The 17,812-nt window shown below is 48.1% G+C and overlaps 1 protein-coding gene across 9 annotated transcripts in view; it reads left to right on the plus strand.

The window, feature by feature from the left end:
- The window catches only part of SDK2 (sidekick cell adhesion molecule 2), a 353,925-nt gene that overhangs the window by 77,984 nt on the left and 258,129 nt on the right, over positions 1 to 17,812 (plus strand). Inside the window, exons 1-2 of one of the 9 annotated variants that reach the window (XM_081180817.1) lie at positions 7,156 to 7,438; positions 8,265 to 8,989. The exons of the other annotated variants lie outside the window; for them this stretch is intronic. The gene's annotated coding sequence lies outside the window, so the exon portion shown is untranslated. Of the gene's footprint in view, positions 1 to 7,155; positions 7,439 to 8,264; positions 8,990 to 17,812 lie in introns of those variants that run through there. 9 annotated transcript variants of the gene reach the window in all.

Genomic DNA, 17,812 nt, shown 5'->3' on the forward strand with positions numbered 1-17,812 from the left:
CGCTTGCCAGTTGTTGTCAACATTGCACCTGGTACAAGAGCTGATTTGGGGCAGAGGGCAGCTGCCTGCTATCTTCTTTCCAAATAAATCCTCCCAGGGAGAATGTAAGGAGATAGCAGAAATCGGCCCGTGAGTAAGCCAAGTAACTTGCTGCTTTATCTTAAGACACTGTGTTTGTGACACAGGGAACGGTGCCAGGCAGCTGATGATGCTACCTCTTCTCTGAGTTTGTCAAGTCCTTCCCATAATTCAGCCCACTAGACTGTAACCTCCTGGAGCTCACTTTCCCATTATCCCTCCCACCCCCTGAAACCCAGCGGCAATTATAAATCTATTATTTATTGGCAGAGTCAGGCAGTAAGATATTTCCACTCTCGTTCCATTACTTCTTTCATTTCTGCATTCGGTGGTGGTGGGGATTGCTGACATCCTGCTTGGGAGAGGAGACATTCCACCTGGGCTCATTGGCTCTCACAGCAGAGATGCCATACCTCCTCTTTCGATGTGATTTGGTGGGGGGAGATACAGACACACCGGTATGGGTAGGAACGGGAAGAGAAAATGTGAAGGTGTTGTTATTTTTGCTTCTGCTGAACTGGTCAGACCTGAGTGGGTTTACAGCCCTGAGTGTAAACTCCTTGTAGCCATCTGATTGTGCCTTTTAAATATGTGGAAATAGACTTTGCCGCACCTGGGGCCATGCGGGAGAGGCCTCCCGCAAACCTCCTGTTTTAAACTTTCATGATCCATCGGTTCTTCTGCTCCATCCTCCCCTCTCTCCCAGTCGCCCCCAAGGTGCCTTATTAGCTCACTGAATATCCGAGATGACAACAGGTAAAGGGTGCTATTTTTAAACCATCATCTTCTGGCAGGTGCGTTCGCCACCGACCCGCTAACCTGAGCTGTGAATGCGTAGCTCCTGGCTCAGCAAGTGGGGAGGGGCAGCTCTAGGGCATTCAAAAACACTCCCTGAAACAGATCCGCACACACGGAGAATCAAGGTTAGGCTCCGCACGTGGGTTGCACCAATCAACTGGCCAACCCACACCTCCGCCCCCCTCGCTACCCTCTGAGCTCATTAATTCCAACAGTCTGGGTGTGAGGAGAGCTCCCAGAGCTCTCTGCCATATTCTTGCAGCAGCTGGCTTTCTCTCCTTGTATCAGCCAGGTGAATTTTAAAATCCAACTTTGCAGTTCTTCTGCTTTGGAGAGCACGGTCTGTTTGTGTCTCCAGGCGGCAAACCGTGAAGCTCTTCCTCGGACTCTTCCCCACCCGCCCCCAGCACCACCACCTCTCCTTGTGACAGGTTTGACCGAGGGGTAGGTGAAAGGAGGTGTCTGCCGTAAAACACGTCTGCCCCACGGAGCTGCGAACACACAAACAGCAGCCTTGTTGCTTGTCTTTCCAAAAATGAGAGTAAGTCCAGCAGCTGGCAGGAGGGCTGGTTCGATACCTTTCGCACAGAGCCGGGAACGCAAATGTTGTTGTTTATTGTGCCAGGTATGAAATGGTGAGTTCCCTTGGCCATGCTCATTTAGAGTTGCCATGCATCCCAAATGGAACCAGGCCTTCCTTGAATAGGCATGGCAGAGGGCATCATATAACCAAATTAGCATATGGTCGATAATACACACACACACACCTTTCCAACAAAATAAATCCTGTAATGAAATTCAAAATGTGTCATGAAAATGAGCATAATTTGCTCATCTTGCCTCTTTTGTTCTTAAGAGTCCCCAGCTGCATGAGACAATGGCTTGGGCATGTAACATTGAGTTCCCCACGCCTATCTCTCTGTGCAAGCCAACATCTGGGTAGTGTCCAGACCTTTTATCTATCACCCCTGCATATCTCATCACCCTAGATTGTGTGTCCTGCTGTTTTTGTGACTCCAAATTCATAGTCCCGAGAGGAATTATTATTATTATTATTATTATTATTATTATTATTATTATTACTATTTATTTATTTATACCCCGGCCCCCCGCCCACCTGGCTGGGCTTCCCCAGCCACTCTGGGCAGCTTCCAACAAAATATTAAAATACAGTAATGCATCAAACATTAAAAGCTTCAGATGTCCTCTAAAAGTCTGGTAGTTGTTGTTCTCTTTGACATCTGGTGGGAGGGCATTCCACAGGGCGGGTGCCACTACCGAGAAGGCCCTCTGCCTGGTTCCCTGTAACTTGGCTTCTCACAGTGAGGGAACTGCCAGAAGGCCCTTGGCGCTGGACCTCAGGATATGATGGGGTCTTTGGCAACCTCAATGCACAGTACTATGAGTCAAATGTATTATTTGTATTAGGTACTGATTTCAGTACCCAGAGTTTGTTTTGGTATTTTGTCCTCTAATGGACCCAAAGCTTCTACGTTGCTTTTTAGTGCCAGCCTTTCAAGGACTTTTGTTCTAGTGGGGCTGATCCATGGAGTGTCTCATTCAACTCCCCCACTGGGCACCAGTTCTTCAACACACCTTACCACCAACAAAGGGGCCACTCCTTTTTGGCAGCCCATGCTATGTGTTTCTTATAATCTCCTTTTCATGGCTACAGGGGGTGGGAGTTGGGAATACTTGAATTCAGAAAGTCTGCACTGTGCGGAGGCTCCTCCAAGGATCATTCTCCATCATCCACTGCCCACCAGTGTCCCTCGCTTCTCCCAGTTTGGCTTCCACTCTGTCCTTTCATTTGCTTCAAGAGAACTATTAACTGGAGACAAATGAGTTTGGAATGGCATTATCCAGTGTACAGGCCTCCTATGATGATTATTTTATTACGAGAAGAGGAAAAGGGGGCATCTGGGCACTGAGATTAAGCATTCTGTCCAAAAGGAAGTGAAAGGTTCAGTGAAATTATACCCTGCTAAGTTCATGTTTCCCAAAACGGGAAGGGATGGTCAGTCTTGTAAGAACAACCTCAAATAACTCTCTCGTGCTCAAATGGATCACCCTGTTTATTAGAGTGAATTCTCTAATTCAAAAGAGGAAAAGTGGTTTTGCTCAGTGATACACCACTACTCTGCAGGGAAGCTGTACCTTTGCTCCAGTATGCTCCCATGTATTCTCTGAGAGGTGTTTAGTGGCTGCTTGGGTCTCAACTGCCTTGATTTCCTCCATGTGCAGCTGAGCATGAGACCCCCTGCAGTTCTGGTTCCTATGGCTCTCCAATCCTTGCAGGAATACCTTTAACGAGCTCTTCTGGGAATCACCACCTGAAATGTTTTGTGGTGGACTTTGGGGGGTAGGACTTGCGTCTGAAACCCTGGAGAGCTGCTGTCAGTCAGTACAGGGAATAATACTGAGCTAGATGGTCTGACTCTGTATAAAGCAACTTCTTGTGAGGTGCTGCCTGACACGATTGTAGGGTCTGACAAGTATTTGCAAGATCGTGGTTTCTTGCACTCCATCCTATTTTGAAGGACAGTCCTAATGTGATTTTCAGAGTGCTGTTTCTCTCTCCCCCCCCCCCGCCCCACAAGACCTTTCTGTTTGGTATGATACATCATAGTGAGAGGTTGTTCCAATGTCAATATTTTTCTAACTGGGTGTGCACACCTTAAATCTCCTGGGTACGGAAGGACACAGATTTAACACAAATAAAAATAGAGAATTTAGTCCATCCATCTCCCCAGTTGTCTGCCTTTGTGCTTGATTGTACCACTCCACTGTCCATCACTCCATGATGCCTGTGTGTGTGTGTTCAGAACAGACCAGGCACACCAAACTTGAACACTGTGAGTTTTGAGAGGTGCTGCAATCCAACCTGCTAAACCCCTGTTTTCTGCAGTGACTGTGTTGACAAAGTGACTCTCCCTCTTCCTCCTCCCACCTCCCAACCCCAGTCGCCTTGTCCTCTTGTTTCGCTTCCACCTAGCTGCTGTTGGGACTGATTGATTAGGAAGGACGTCTGGTCGTGCTGAGGAACAGGCCAGTCCCCGTCATCCGTGTGCACTGATGTGGCCTGACAAGTGGGTTTGTGCTGAAAATGTGGATTTATAACATTGGCGGCATGCTGGGAGGTGGCGGGGGGGGGAAGAGCACGGAGCGTTGGCGGGGGTGGCTGAGAAAAGACCACACGAGCTGACAAGCGGCAAATGAAGATGAAGCATCAGGCTGTGGCCTACTGTCCCCTTGGGAACTTCTCATGTACACCTATCTACGGGGGGAAGCTACAAGGGAGCCAGCCCTCTTCAGACGAAGAGCTGGTACGTGCTCTGTAGTTTTGTTTTCCAAGGAAAGGTGGAAGAGGCACAACTTCCTATGTCAGGCAAGAAGAAGATGAGCCATGCTCATCCATCCATGCAGCTGTTTCTCTCTGGCAAATGACCCCTTTGCTCTTGGCTGCAAAGGCCCCAGAAAGCAGCTGTCAGCAGCTTCCCTTTACCTGATGGTAGTTCAAGGTATGACGATCCAAACCTTAGCTACAGAATCAGTCTTGCAGTGGGAGAATGGATGAATGGTTTCAAAGGAATGTTGTTGATAAGTCTGTCCCTCACCAAACGATGTTGGTGAACGAGCATGGAAGGTGCACGTTCCTAAGTTTCGGTGCTTTCTGAAATTTCAACTTGAAATGTTGTTTCTCACTTGTTCATTTTAAAAGTGTGGCTTGTGAAGCAGCTACTTTTTTTGTTTCGGACACAGCTTCATTACTTGTACGTGCATCTTCATTTGTTACCTGCTCGCTTGTGATTGGGTGATTGGCGCCGCACGATGCAGAGCATAGGGTTTGATTGGTAGGCGCTATTAAGCGCTGTTGACATTTTGAATAGTTCAGATGTCACTGCACACTAATCAGACACAAGCTACATACTTAATAAATAATTACGTGCGGGTTTTATATTTTTTTAAAAGGTGACTTCAAGTAGGATTTAATCAAGCTGAGGTTGGTATGGTTTCAAACAGCTGGATCAGATGTGAAAAGATGTTATTAATGGAAATAAATCTTCAATGCAGTGTGTAAATCTCATAAACCGGGCTCATTTCAAAATTACCAGGAAGTCTTTATGGAGGAGCCTTGTCTTAATCCTTGGTTTGGAGTGCTAGCTGCCAAAAGTTAGTGAAATAACTGTTGTCGCTCAGAGAAGCAAGGTATACTAATAATACTAATACTAATACTAATACTACTACTACTACTACTACTAATAATAATAATAATAATAATTTATTATTTGTACCCCGCCCATCTGGCTGGGTTTCCCCAGCCACTCTGGGCGGCTTCCACAAAGACCAAAAATACACTAATATGTCATACATTAAAAACTTCCCTGAACAGGGCTGCCTTAAGATGTCTTCTGAATGTCAGGTAGTGGTTTATCTCTTTAACATCTGGTGGGAGGGCGTTCCACAGGGCGGGCGCCACTACCGAGAAGGCCGTCTGCCTGGTTCCCTGTAGCTTTGCTTCTCGCAATGAGGGAACCGCCAGAAGGCCCTCGGCACTGGACCTCAGCGTCCGGGCAGAACGATGGGGGTGGAGATGCTCCTTTAGGTATACTGGGCCGAGGCCGTTTAGGGCTTTAAAGGTCAACACCAATACTTTGAATTGTGCTCGGAAACGTACTGGGAGCCAATGTAGGTCTTTCAAGACCGGTGTTATGTGGTCTTGGCGGCCGCCCCCAGTCACCAGTCTAGCTGCCGCATTCTGGATTAGTTGTAGTTTCCGGGTCACCTTCAAAGGTAGCCCCACATTGCAGTAGTCCAAGTGGGAGATAACTAGAGCATGCACCACTCTGGCAAGACAGTCCACGGGCAGGTAGGGTCTCAGCCTGCGTAGCAGATGGAGCTGGTAGATAGCTGCCCTGGATACAGAATTGACCTGCGCCTCCATGGACAGCTGTGAGTCCAAAATGACTCCCAGGCTGCGCACCTGGTCCTTCAGGGGCACAGTTCAGGTAGCTCTGAAGAGAGTGGCAAAACTGGAATAATATGATCTAAGGAAGTGAAACTCCTCGCTCTGTCGGCACATGGGTATGTATGTGCATGAAGGTTTAGTTAGGTGTGTTTGTGGATGTTTGTGAATGTGGGCAGCACTGGTAGGGGTTGAATGAGCTGGCAGTGAAAGGACTGAAACAAGGAACATTATCCTCCAGTTCTTTTGGTATGTTTGTATTTAAATATGTTGGTGGGAGAAAGTTTGTGACTCTTTTTAAAAACGCTGGGGTTGGCTCAAGACAATTTGCTGCCTTAGCCTAAGGACAACATAGCATACCATCCCATTTCATATGCAGACTCCAACTGGACTGGCAGTCAAATCTTACTTCAACACTAGCAATTTAGAAGGCGACTGGGCCGCATCCAGCCCCTGGGCCTTAGGTTCCCTACCCCTGATCTAGGATCATTATTTGTACATCCTTTCACTGACTGTGGAAACAAAGGATCTATAAACTTCCCTTCTTATCATAATTTTAGGACTGTGTAGGCCAAGTTAACCTGGCAGCAGAGCAGCAGTGGAACAATGATTGATTAGCTTTGTTGCTTCTGTTGTTCCTGTGTGTATACATGCACATTTAGAAGTTCTGGACTCTCTAGCCACACACACAAAAAAGTCATGAAGCTGATTTAATATTTATAAAACAAAACAAAAAAGACCTCCAGAGATATTTGAAGATAATCTGCATGAAGCTTAGGAGGTGGTGAAAGCACAGGTTATTGCTATCCATACGTATATGCAGGTAAAAAAAAGATAAAGGACCCCTGGAGGGTTAAGTCAAGTCAAAGGAGACCCTGGGCAGCTAACAACAACAACAACACATCAAACATTCATCAAATCAGAAACCAGGACGTCGTCTGTAAATCCAGGACTATCCCTGGAAAATAGGGATACTTGGAGGGTCTGCAATCTGGGCAAAGCAGCTAGGAAAATGCCTTCACTACAAAGGCTTTTAAAGGTTTCCTTCTTTCTTCTTTAAAGCTTAAGTCACAGTGGCAAATCATTGATGTTCCAGGCATTCTCCTGGCAGAAGGATGCCTTTGGCCCTTTCTCAGAGCTCAGGTGCCAAAGGTGGTGGAGAAACCACCAGCGCTGCTGCTGCTGCTATCTCAATAGCAAAGAAGGCGAGAGAGAGAGAGAGAGAGAGAGAGAGAGAGAGAGAGAGAGAGAGAGAGAGAGAGGGTGGGGGGTCGTGAGGAAGGGAGGGGGGAGATGAGAATGTAGAAAAAGGTGTGGGTCCCAGTGGTGGTGGTGGAGCATGATGAAGTTGGACGGCACTGTGCTAACAGCCTCAGAAGTCTGCTGCTGGTCCATTCGTTGTTATGAATTGGCAGGATGATGGAAAGAAGATCCTGGCAAGGGGTGGAGCAGGGGATGGGGAAAGGAAGTACTCACAGGATGATATAGGATGGTGAGGGGTGGGAACCAGAGCAGCTGGACAAGAGCCAGAGGGGCCCCTGTCTCCATAGATGGGCTTTGAGGCGTAGGGAGCTGCAGGAGTGATGCTCTAGGACAGTGTTTCCCAACCGGTGTGCCGCGAGACGTTGCCTGGTGTGCCGTGGGAGGGAGGCGGGCGAGTCGGGCGGCGAGAGGCGGGGCGGCGGCGGCGAGGAGAGGCCGCCCAGCGCAGGGCTCTCGCCGTCTGCCTGCCTGGCTGCCTGCGTGGCGCTGACGTCACGGGGCTGTAACGTGCCCCACATAGGCACACGCGGGGCGGCGAGCGAGCTCCCTCCCACATCCCATCGCCGCTCGCTTCGGCCGGCCTACTGGGCTGTCGCAGGCGGAAGGCCTGTGCATGCGCGAGGTTTTCGCGCCTTCGGGATTCCCTTCACGCCTTCCTCCTCCCGGGTCCTTGAGAGCGCGGGAAGCGGCAGCGCGAGACCGGCGTTGAGCCTGGTAGGTATTGCGCTTGCCAAGGCAGTCATTTGGGAAATGAAAACTTGCAAAGCAAGCAACCAGTTCAATCTGAAGTACGTGTATGCTTAATATCCTGTATCTGAAACCTGTTCTGCCCCCTCCCCCACACTTGGTGCCATTTTCATCTACACATGCAGCAGAGTAAGTTGACCCAGAATAGTACCAATTCAGATGGCAGATGGGAGAATGACAGTGCTGAATGCTTTCCCATGTAGAACAGTCCTTGCAAATAAAAACCTAGCATATTTGGAAGAGGGATGCTAGCCTAACCATTACCTTCTATGCTGTTACTATTTTTTTATTTTTTTTTACATAAGTAAAAAGTGACCTTTCCCCATCTGGCATGGTGGTGTGCCTTGAGATTTTTTTCATGAAACAAGTGTGCCTTTGCCCAAAAAAGGTTGGGAAACACTGCTCTAGGAAGCTGAGACAGGCAAGGGCCCACAGCCCAGCTCCCTAGCTGGCCAGGTGGGGCTCATTAGCTCTGGGAAGAGAAATGTGATTCCACAGCTGGAGTCGGCTCAGAACAGGTGAGGGTCACCTGCCTCATCAAGCCCAGAGGCTGCAATCAGCAGGCCGAGTACAAAAGGGAAGCAGAGCTGAGGTGCTGTGTCTGTTCAGCTGCCTGGGTTGATGGGCCTCGGCTTGGATGTTCCTGGACTTATGTGGGCCTGTGCTTCGGGTTTGATTCTGGACTGTGTCTTGAATGCTGGACTTCAGTACTTGGGCTGACCCTGGACTGTTGTTTCCTGACCTTTGACTGCATAGATTGATTGACTCCCCCCCCCCCCCGAGTTTGAACTTTGGACTTGACATGCTGACTTGCCGTCAGGCAAGATGAGGCGACCATTTCAGGAGACACGATCCACAGGGGCAACAGATCTGGCCTCCAAGGAATGCATCGCCTGCTAGTGCAGTGGCAATGATGGCTGTGTCCTTGGAGGCCAGATAAGCCTCCTTCTCGGCAGCACCCGCCCTATGCTGCCTCCACAGCGGCAAATAGGAGGCAATGCTGGTCTCCTCCAACCCCTAGAGAGGAAATAGTGGGGTGCCCTTTGGAGTCTCCTGAGCTGAGCACCTGCCTGGCATGATTAAACGCAGGTCCCCCCCCCCCTTGCATCCATCTTCGATTCTTGCTTCAACAGTCAGGTAAGGTCGAATTGGATTCCTCCCTTGTTCCTGAGGTAGATCTTCACTCTCTCTCCCTTGATCCCAATGTCGATCTTTGTCCCACCCTTGCTCCTGGTGTACATGTTCTCTCACTCCTCCTTCCCTGGAGGGGAGGGACACCATTTTGTGGTCCGCCTCAGGTGTCAAAAATGTCTGGGGCCGGCCCTGTGCTGGCTCTGCATCCAGCCCTAGATAGATGAACACCAGAGAGGCCCAAATTCACCCCCTTGCTTAACCACAAAGCTTATTCATGTGACTTTGGGCCAGACACTTTTCTTTCAACCGAACTTCTCTCACAGGGTTGTTGTATTGATAAAGAGGGGAAACCCTGTATGCTACCCTGAGCCCCTCAGAAGTAATCCGGGAATTTTTTTTATTTTATTTTTTTAAAGAAAATCTAGTGCATCAAAAGATCCATTTTTAACATACCAAGTTGTCTGCCCTATCTGTAGTGACAGTGACTAGAAAGACTTGAAATGGTATGGGGGAATAAAAAAAAAAGAGTGATTTTCTGAGGCGATTTTCTGAAGAGGAAACCTTTCCTCTGCTTCCCTCAGCGGCTGGCTGAGAAGAAATGTTCTCCTCTCAGAGGGACAAGTTTGGCCGTTGGAACAGAACAAAAGTGCTGTGTGTTGGGGGGGCTTCTTGAAAGGGGAAATATTGGCTTTTCCAATGTGGTGGGCTGGGCAAGGCTGGCATTTCTCGAGCAGAGCGAGGAGCTGCCTCAATAGGCGCTTCTATACTTTCCCCAGCTCCTACAGACAGTGGCTCTTTCTCAGCTTGTGTCAACATCCCCAAGCGAGTGAATGGAACTCTGTTAGCCAGCTGGGATTAAGGCTGCTCCAGCAGCTATGGAGAAGATTGATTTGGGGCCAGGCCCAGAGATGTGAATGAACAAAATATGCCCGGGGGCCAAAGCTTTTGCCGCCACAGAGGCTCCCTTTCCCTTTGACGTAGGAGGGCGGGGGGCTGGTGGAAGGAGATGGAAAGAGGCAGCTCTCAAGCTGGTGTTTGAAAGTCATCTTCTGTTCTGTGACCAACGTGGCTTCTGTAATTCTGCCAGTCTCAAAAGCCATTCTGTGGTGAATCCCCTCGAAAACGATTATTTGCCTCATCCCCTTAGTCTCCCACAGAATGCTGTTGAAGGCCGGCAGAATCGCTGTGCTTCAAATGATTTTAGTTTTATTTGTTTCTTCTTGTTTTTTGAGAAGGGAAAAGGTGACGCCTGGGTCATTGTAGACACTGTGCCACAGAGGCTCTAAAGGAATTGCCAACTTACTGGTTTTTAACTGGGCTTATTGCTTGCTTTTTGTCTTGGTGGTTGTTGCACCGTGTTGTTGTTGTTGCACTGTTGTTGTTGTTTCACTGCTTCAGGGCTTCCCAGAGGCATCTGGTCAGCCATGGTGGGAAATTTGGGGAATTTGGGGGAAATACCCCCGAGAAAATATTGGCAAATTAAGTTAATGGAATATGCAGAAATGGCTAAACTAACAGAATTTAGAATTTAGAAACAGACTCAGAAATCAGGACAATAACAAATTTAAAAATGAATAGGAATTTTTTTATTGCAGATATATCAAAGCATTGTATACAAGTTGATACATCAGCAGGATTCTAATAAACATTTGCAGTATTATGATAACAGAATCAGATATGTATAGATGGAAAATAAGATATGGACATGTATACATGAATAATAAATATAATGGAACCATGGAGAGGGTAGAGGGAAGTCAAGAGATTGGACAAATCCCACATTGTGATATTGTATTGATGTTTATTTTATATTGTTTGTTATGAATAAAACCAATATTTATTTATTTTAAAGGAAACAGTATATTGAACAAAGATGGGTCTTTGGTCTGATATAGCCGGGCTCTTCTTATCTTAGCCTTCTTATGACATACCAAACAAGAGAGGCAGTGTGGTGTAGTGGTTAGAGTGCTGGACTAGGACCTAGGAGACCAGGGTTCAATCTCCACTTGGCAGTGAACCCCACTGTGTGATCTTAAGCCAGTCACCATCTCTCAGCTGAAACCTACCTCACAGAGCTGTTGTGAGGACAAAATGGGGGAGTAAATGAAGTGCATACAGTACCTTGAACTCCTTGGAGGAAATGTGGGAGATAAATGTAATAAATAAAACAAACAACAGCAACCCCCACCAACCCTCTTAAGTATTGGAATCTAAGATAAATACATGCATATATGTGAACATGTGTAATGGCGGGGTTTCCTTTCCCATCTTGTATTCAAGTTGCAACTTTCCTGTGGACTCTGCATGACTTTGCTATTATCTGTATGGCCTGAGCATCATTTGGTGGGATATGTGCATTAATGATGACCAGATCCAGAGTACCACATCCAGGTAGCTAGTGCTGGAAGTGGAGAGGGCAACACACAGTTGGGTTCATTTAGAGCTCCTTCAGACATTCCATAGTAGCAGCGAAAGGGAAAACACGGCTGACTCAGTGCTTCCTTTTCTCACGCTTCTGGTTTCATCTTTTGTGGGGAGATCGCGTTGCAGGAGCCCAGGGGTGGGGGCACGTCTGCTTTGGACCTGAAATGGAGAAGAGAGGATGCACAAGTCACTTGTGCTTTGCTTCTCTTGCAAGCTGACTGTCCGAAGTTGCTTTCTGATGAAACTGCATTTCCATGTCAGTAAACATGTAGAAAATGTAAAGCCTTCCTTACAAGTAGGATATGGAATAGCTGAGGAGGTGCTAGAATTAGATTTGTGCATCAGCTGGCAGGAACCATCCTACACCTTTACTAGCGATAAACACTCCTGAGCCGCAGCTGTTAAGAGAGATTTCAGGATCAGATTCTCTCTCCTTTGAAAAGGTCTTCAGCTCCTTTTTTGCTTCTCCAAACCCATCATGATCTTAACACGGTGGAGTGGGTGAGGAAAATGAGGCATAGCTCCAGTTGAATGAATAGAAGAGATCTTAATGAATTGAGCACTGCATTGACTTTTTAAAGGATGTTAGAGACCGGGAAATAATGCACAGACGAGTGTAGTTCATGGGTGGAGTTTTGGCATCACTCTCTCCTTGGGACTTGGAAGAGAAGGACAAGGAAGAGCATGTTATTCAGACAACCTCCTTTGCATCTTCTGTTGGGTGTCCAAAGTGGCTTACCACCAAAACCATATATCCACCTTTCATTTACTCAAAGTGAAAAATTAAATCGCCTTACCTTGAGTTGCAGGCGCTCTCCCATTTACCTTGGGTTGCAATGCTAACGAATTGGCAGAACGTTCTTCCTTTAACTGGTTATGGTATTTCAACACTGCGTTGATCAGGTCCAGCTCTAGTCTGGTCTTACTGGAAGGTGAAATGTCTAAATCTGTGTGAGATGTATGTGGGAATACGGTAAGTGAAAATGCATGTGATAAACAAAACAAAACAAAACAAAAAACAGCAATACCCTAATGCTGTTTCACACCAACAGGGACTGTGGATGTGTAACAGGTTGTTTTTACTTTTGGGGTTTTCTGTGTTTTAAGGGAAATCCGAATTAAATGCCAAAAGAGCATGGGCTGGCCTTTTGATGTGGATGGCAGTGTTTGTCAGCTACAAAAAGCCATGTGTTTATGAGCGCTACCAATAAACTCCTGTCTAGAAGCACCCCATGTTATAGGTAGTAGGCAAAATCCCCTCCCCCCAAGTCTCTCATCAGTAATAAATACTCAGTGATTGGCTGCTTAGTGTTCCCCGCAGGCTCAGTACATGAGAGAGGAAATTCCCATCTGCTAAATGACCAGGACTGGCGCTGGTGCAGAACCATCCAAGCTCCTATCTCTCCTGGATCTTAGCCAGGCTCCACTTTTGTTTGGACATAAATTTCATGCACTGCATGTTTGAAGGTATCTTGATTCCCTTCTTTCCATTGTGCCTCCTCCGAGAGGTGGGCTGTACTGCAGCAGCTTGCTACGAAGGCATCCTGCTTTTAATTAACAAATTAAAATCCTCGTTAACAATCCAGCCCCAGGGCTGTTGGGAGGCCTGCAGTAGCTGAGCATTTGTTCTGGAAACAGACATTAATTGGGAAAATGTAATAAAATGGGTCCATAGACGTGCACACGTATATGTATGTGCATGGAGGATAAGGAAATGTGCCTGGCGCATCCAGCATCCCTTTGTAACAAGCCAGGATTGAACCAGTGAGGGCCATACCTCGCATGCTAGTAGGTGGGGACTTGGGGATGGTCAAGGCATCTAACCTCACATTGAGAATTTCCATAAATCAGGTATGGCAAACCCACAGCCCTCTTTATTATTGCAGGACTTCAGCTCCCATCATCCCTTAAAATTGGTTGGGCTGATGAAGTTGTACAACATCTGGAGGGCTGCAGCCTCCCTATCCCTGACCTAAACCTCTTATTCAGACTGGTCATTGCGGGCTTTTCCCATTGTCTTACAAAGCAGTTAAGTGTTGACTAGTGGTTCCAAGGAGATGGGCTGCAGCAGGGGCAGCCAACATGGTGTTCTCCAAACACTGTTGGACTCCAGATCCCATCAGCCCCAGCCAACATGGACAGTGGGGACAGATGGTGGGAGTGGAGTCCACCAACATCTGGAGGGGGCACCATGTTTGCTTCCATTGAGCAATGCATTGTAACCCAAATTCTGAGTAGTGAATGCCCAAGCTGAGTCCATGTGAGCCTCCAAGGTTACAAGCAAGGATCTGTTCTCTTTCCCCACCCCCCTCTCCTGGTGTTACGTCCTCTGCTTCAGCCTTCTCCCGTCTGGTGCTTTTGGACTACAGCACCCATAATCACTGGCCATGCTGGTTGGAACTGATGGGAGTTGTAGTCCAAACCAATCTGGAGGGACACTCAATCAGGGAAGGCTGCTCTACCTGATAGCCTGTAGGTTGTGGAAGGGAGGACATACAGTGGCACATTCTACCTGGGTTTTCTAATCAGTATGAGGATGATGTAAGCTTAGGTAGATCAGAAAACCCTGTTTGACCTGTCCCTTGCTGTGAGTTGGGCTGGGTTGGCCTTCATCACTTGCAACTGAAATTGGGGTGGTTGCACTTGTTGCTTCCTAATGCAAGCAGGATGTGCCTCAGATCACTCATAGGAACTGTCTAGGAAGAAGAGCAAGGCAGTCAGGCTATGTTTTCCTTATAATTATGGGTCTCTAACTCAGATCTAGATACCTATGTCATAGGAAATAGTTTGCTGTTTATAACCTGTCATTTACACAGTGGAGGCTGGTGTATCCGGGCAAATGGGGCACTGGTCCACCTACTTCAACCAGCCTCCACCTGCCTGCCTTCGTAAATCCAAATGCAGCCCATCAGCTTCCTTCTCCATGTTAGTCTCCATGTTGCCCTTGTACAACTCAGCATGGAGGAGAATGGGAACAAAAGGAGAATTGGTTGGCTCTGCCTATCATTGGCTCTGGCTTCACGTCCTGTTGGTCTCCCCGCCTTCTGTCCTGCTAGTCTCAATTAGCTGCATTTTCAGGCTTCGGAATAAGGTGAGTTATTTATGTGCAAGGCTTCTCCAGGAAGATGACCCCCCCCAAATCCCCCTTTTTAGACTGCAAACCAGGCTTGTAATTGGCCGGCTGAAGAGCTGGAGAGCTCCTGGTGTTGTAAATGCCGCTGAGCCCCCATGGAACCTTGGGAAGGAGCAGAGGGAGCCAGCTTCACAATGGTATGGATTTTATCGGCTCATAAACAAGACCTGGGGACAAACAATTTAAAGCAGCTGACAAAGCATTGTGGGGCCCTGGAGTTGGCAGAAGGGAGGCATTCCATTACTGGGCAAGCTCTCTGCTCAGTGGCGGTGTATTTAAGGGCAGGGGGTAAGCTGGGAAGCACTGGGAAGTACCTTATTGCACTAAAACATGGCATAGGCTTTGCAAATTTATTTGTGAGGCTGGATTTCTATTCCTGCCTTATCCTGAAGGCTCAGAGCAGGTTACAGGAACTCCAAGATAAATTTTTGTGCACAGATGTTTTCAGTGCTGAGATGTATGTCAGAGGCTAGTTAGTTATGGAGTCTGCTTTGGTTTACTGTTTGTTTGTCACTAAAAGCACTGTGCTAAGAGCAACATGTGTTTGTGCTAATAGCACCGTGTAGGTGTATCTATCCCGTTAAGTGTGGGTTTCACTGGCAGTTGCCCAGAGCTGACAGCAGAGTGTTTATTTAAGGAACATCGGAAGCAAATTAACAGTAAACAGAAGTCTGGGATGAATGCAGCTACTGGGATGATTAGAAACTACTAATCTCCTAACCAGGGGTAGGGAACTCGTTGGTTGCCAGACATGGCCCTCCCACCCAGCACGGCCAGGGATGGGTGGAAGCTGTAGTCCAACAACATCTGGAGGGCCAGAGGTTAGCCACCACTCATCCCTACACAGCCAATTCCTTCTACCTTCCACCTTCTTCCCTCTCCCAGCTGTCAACTGCTAAAGTTCCCACAACTGTCATGCCCCCTTTAACTCCCACTGACTTTAATATTCCATATACCAAGTGATCTAGGGACGCGGGTGGCGCTGTGTGTTAAACCTCAGCGCCTAGGACTTGCCGATCGCATGGTCGGCGGTTCGAATCCCCGCGGCGGGGTGCGCTCCCGTTGCTTGGTCCCAGCGCCTGCCAACCTAGCAGTTCGAAAGCACCCCCGGGTGCAAGTAGATAAATAGGGACCGCTTACTAGCGGGAAGGTAAATGGTGTTTCTGTGTGTGGCTCTGGCTCGCCAGAGCAGCTTCGTCATGCTGGCCACGTGACCCGGAAGTGTCTGCAGACAGCGCTGGCTCCCGGCCTAAAGAGTGAGATGAGCGCACAACCCTAGAGTCTGGCAAGACTGGCCCGTACGGGCAGGGGTACCTTTACCTTTATACCAAGTGATCACCTCACCATTACCCTCCGGAAACAAATGCCAAACATGGATCATTGCATACTGTTCCATTTATCCCATTTATGCTTAGCGATACTTCCCTTGCTTGGTGGCTGGTGTTCATGCAGAGCAGCCTTCTCCACTGTTCATTTTTCTTCTTGGGATATAAAATTAGGAACAGCATAAGGACGTTAGAAGGCCTCTTCTAGAACAGACCAAAGACTCTTCTAGTCCAGCATCCTGTTCGCCAGAAGCTTATGGCGAAGCCCACAAGCAGGACATGAGTACAACTGCACTCTCCCCACTTGCGATTCATAGAATTGTAGCTGGAAGGGACCCTGAGGGTCATCTAGTCCAACCCCCTGCAATGCAGGAATGTGCCATTGTCCCATATGGGGATTGAACCAGCAACCTTGGCATTATGAGCACCCATGCTCCAACCAGCTGAGCTATTCCCAGCAACAGATATTCAGAGGCAGTAGGCCTCTGATCACACATGATCATTGTGAATTTTCTTGCCACCCAGAGAGGCAAGGGAGAATAGACATAAGCTGCAAGCAACAAGACTTTCACTACTCTACCTTGGCAGTAGAGCCACATGAACATGTTTCAGGAGCTACCCAAAATGGAAGTTGGGGTGGAGTGGGGTAGGCTAGTTAGACCTTCTGACCGTCTGAAGAAGTAGACCATAGTCCACAAAAGCTTGTGCTATAATAAATCTGTTTGTCTTTAAGGTCGTCCTTTGCACTTTTGCCACAGCAGACTAACATGGCTGCACTTCTGGAAGACACTTGCATCCTTCTGATTCTGTTCTTCAAGGCAAGAACTTGGTGTGTGTGTGTGTGTGTGTGTGTGTGTGTGTGTGTGTGTGTGTGTGTGTTTACACAAGCACACACACTGTCTGCTCAGTAGATTGGACACCACCTCGGTACAATTCCAGCACCATCCCTTAAAACCAGTTGAGGTCAATAGGACGAAAGTTGCCAGGGACCTTGTCAGTCTGCAGGTTGCCGAGTGCAAGGCAGTTGTAGAACCGTGGTGGGAAGAGGCGTCAGAACTTCTTGTCCTCCCTCCCGCACCCCCACCACCCCTCATCCTCCATGACAAGGCTGTGGCGCTCTTTCCAAGCTCAGGCTGTCTCTGGACACTGTCAGGGGGCTCGTCAGTGCTGTAAAGCTGTCAGCATGTCTCGTTCCTGTCGTAAGTTCATATGCGAAGGGAGCAGGCGGGCATTGCCTCCTCCCTCCATCACCGGCAGGGTCTTCTGGTGGCGGCGTGATCTTTGCACATAGTTATGCTGTGAGGGAGAGGCTGTCACGGTGCCAAATCTAACCAGTTGTGTGACTTGCCCAAACACTGAGGAGGTGCCGAGAGCAGAGTTATGTCAGCTTCATTTCAGCTGCCCGGTCCTGAGCTGCTCTTTCACCTCACAGCCCTATAGCTTACCCTTGTGGAGCTTCTATGCCACCCCTGCGAGGCAGCCCCCCCTTTTAAATGCCCTCTCTTCTCTGCTGTCTTCCACATTGGCATATTTGCCGTTCCGTTGCTAGATGTGACTCTCATTCTGAGAGACAATAGGTCTGTGACTACTAGGGCAGATGCAGCTTAGCTCAGAGCTAGAGTTAGCAACTCCGACCACATTTTCGTCTTGCTTGTTTCTGGGCTGCAGCTAACATGTTCCTTATTTCCAGTTTGTCACATTGCGAAGCCCAGGCTAGAAGAAGAAGTTTGGATTTGATATCCCGCTTTATCACTACCCTAAGGAGTCTCAAAGCGGCTCACAATCTCCTTTTCCTTCCTCCCCCACAACAAACACTCGGTGAGGTGAGTGGGGCTGAGAGACTTCAGAGAAGTGTGACTAGCCCAAGGTCACCCAGCAGCTGCATGTGGAGGAGCGGGGAAGCGAACCCGGTTCACCAGATTATGAGTCCACTGCTCTTAACCA

This window comes from Podarcis bocagei, assembly GCF_964188305.1.
Source record: "Podarcis bocagei genome assembly, chromosome: 2".
Taxonomy (NCBI): Eukaryota; Metazoa; Chordata; class Lepidosauria; order Squamata; family Lacertidae; genus Podarcis; species Podarcis bocagei.